The sequence below is a fragment of the Ranitomeya imitator genome, chromosome 2, assembly GCF_032444005.1.
Source record: "Ranitomeya imitator isolate aRanImi1 chromosome 2, aRanImi1.pri, whole genome shotgun sequence".
NCBI lineage: Eukaryota > Metazoa > Chordata > Amphibia > Anura > Dendrobatidae > Ranitomeya > Ranitomeya imitator.
This window is the reverse complement of record NC_091283.1, coordinates 421,480,459-421,483,413: the sequence shown is the minus strand read 5'-3', so window position 1 is coordinate 421,483,413 and position 2,955 is coordinate 421,480,459. Positions and strand designations below refer to the sequence as shown.

Genomic DNA, 2,955 nt, shown 5'->3' with positions numbered 1-2,955 from the left:
TTGCTGCGTAGAAGCTTTGCTTTCCTCCCGCTTCCTCTCCTCCTCCCATTTCTTGACCTCCTCCTCTCTCTTTTTTTTCTCCTCCTGCATCCGCTCCTCACGTTTCTTTTCTTCCTCCTCCCGCCTCTCCTCCTCTCTAGTTGGCCTCCTCGGCCCACCATATGGACAGTCCTTATACAGGTGCCCTGTATTACCACACTGGTCACATTCACGTGGCATCGGCACTGAGCCGCCTCATGGCCCTCTTGCTTACAGTTACGGCAAACCATGCTCTTCTCACACGTGTTCAGTAAGTGCCCAAATTGGAAACACTTCCTGCAGTATAGAGGCTGCCCTGCATACGACAGAAAGCCCCTATGACCCGCCACTGAAAAGTTCACCGGGGGATGGCTGAAACCTCCCAAACAACTTGGGTCTTTCCTCAGTTTCACACGAAATACAATTAAATATACCCAAACAATTTCTCTGTTTCTCTCCACCTTTCACATAATCGCAGTACCGAGCCAGGAACTACTCCAGCAGACTTACTTCTGTGTAAGGCTGCCGTCACGCTAGAAGTATTTGGTCAGTATTTTACATCAGTATTTGTAAGCCAAAACCAGGAGAGGGTGATAAATGCAGAAGTGGTGCATATGTTTCTATTATACTTTTCCTCTATTTGTTTCACTCCTGGTTTTGGCTTACAAATACTGATGTAAAATACTGACCAAATACTGCTAGTGTGACGGCAGCCTAAGGATTATACACGGTAACCATCACTACTTTTTCCATGAGCCCAAACAGAGGCTCCACTCGCACTCCGTCCAGGCATGGGTCACCATCATGGCTTCTGAACCACTCAAAAACAGTTAGACAGCAAGGCTCATTCACAAAGGTACAGTAACATTGTATATACCTTGGTTGTGAAACTCGTTCACACTGAAAATATCAGTCCGATGACCTCCAGCCTTTCCCTCCAGCAGGTCACGAACCACGAACACCACGTTGTTATTGGCACCACTTTCCACAACCACACGAATCGTATTCGTTATAAACATCTTCAGTCTTCACTGCCAATACGAATACCGCAGAAGAAAATTAGCAGCACGCTGCCAGGAAATACTCGCACCCTCTGACCGCGACACAAGATCGCAGCCAGAAGGCGGAGAAGCGATGGCCAGAAATGTTTTGCCACTTCGGCCTAAAACCGACACCCATTGTGGGGACAAGAGCAAAAGATTGCCACTGGGAAGACATTTTCAGAAACTCTGGATGCATTCTCAATGACAGTTCTGCTGTGTGTGTGTTCAAGCTGTGCGCAACGCGTTTTGAATCTGCATAACTCCACCTATTTTAACACACACCCTCCATCCCCTTTTGTTCTAAAGTGTGCATCTGAGTGAGAGAAAGAGAGGAGGGCGAGAGGGAAATTCAAAAAACAGACAGGCGAGCAGTTGTCTTCCCAGCTCTCCTGAAGCTGGGTGTAGACCCCCCTACCATGTGGTCTGCTGCTGCTCCAGCAGCAGACAGAAGATGGCGGCCATTAGACTGCCTTTTATAGGCCAAGGGCCCATTGTGACGCGTGAGGGTTCTGGAGACAATGGACAAAGGCCCATTGTGGCTGCATGTGAGGGTTCCGTGCACAGATTCTATCTACTGCAGGCAGCGCACCTGGTTGGTAAAAAGCATTAGAATACTACTCACACAGGTGTAGACAAGCATATTGAAGATCAGCACAGACCCCATTTTAACTTTTTTTTAAAAATACATATAATACACCGCATTTAAAAGTCGGTGGTCCACAAGAGGGAGCCAATGTTTTACAAAAGAATTCATGCATGCGGTCACAAATGTAGTATGTATGGCCGAACTACTCATAGGATACTTCAATTTAAGCACCAAGTACTGACAACACGGGGCCTAGTTTGGTAGATGGCACAGTGTATTTGCAACACTGTAACAAAGGCCTTATGCAGGCCTACATCTTAACACACCTGTTGCAACCAGTAAAGATGACAAATTGATTGATTGATTGCATATTGAATGTAATACAATGCTTGACATAAATAGGTGAAAGCAAGGCACAGGAAATGTTGCAAATGATCAAGGGAAATTGAGCAAAATGCTACATTTGGCATCTGACATGTGCAATTTTGACCCTGAAGGAATTTGCATAAACGGTTACAAGATAACTTGCGCTGATTTCAATTCAATCTGTTTTTAGAAACTGGATCAGAGAAGGGGTGCACTGTTCCCGGAGATACTGCAATAACGGGTCAATGCGTGGAGTGGACAGAGCAAGCTCCATTTCCAGCTCCCTGTTCTAAAAATCCATTTAATATATGGTCCCCAAATAGGTGGCGTATCAGATATTAAACTGATAAGAACAGATACAGTTACAACAAAATGTCATTAACGTTTAAACATTTTTACAAAGAAACCGTTACTTTTCTTAGATAAAAAACAATGAACAATACAGTTACAGAAAAGACATTACATAATATTACAAGTGATACCATCAGAAAATTAAAACATCCCACATGTAAAAACCCCACATTTTATTAGCTTCTTTTAGACCAAAGTCATTTTTGTCTTTTAGGTAGTAAAAATACATTTCTGACAAAGAAAGTTTTATACAATTTGTGGCATCAAAAGAATAAGATGTTTCTTATTTTCCATAAGGCGCTTTTGATACAATTTATTATTTTCCAACAGACAATTTGTTGTTTAGCTGCAGGGCAAGTAAAAAGTCCATAAAATACATATAAATAGTTAAAATCTGAGAGTCCACAAATCCATTTTAATAAAAGTCCTATTTTCCTCCATACCTCCTGTGCAAATGGACAGTTCCAAAAGATATGCAAAACATTTTAATCAATAGCACAGGAGGATCTTGGGCATATGGATTGTCTCACCAGGCCTCTCCTATGCTGAAAGTCTCTTGTGGGGAGGGAATGGTGGACTATGGCCCAAGCC

General features: G+C 43.2%; 1 non-coding gene across 1 annotated transcript; it reads right to left on the bottom strand.

Annotated features, from left to right (window-relative positions):
* Window positions 1-2,217: 2,217 nt before the first annotated feature.
* Window positions 2,218-2,400, bottom strand: LOC138668102 (U2 spliceosomal RNA). The gene has a single exon (XR_011319082.1). It is a non-coding gene; the product is annotated as a U2 spliceosomal RNA (small nuclear RNA).
* Window positions 2,401-2,955: the final 555 nt, after the last annotated feature.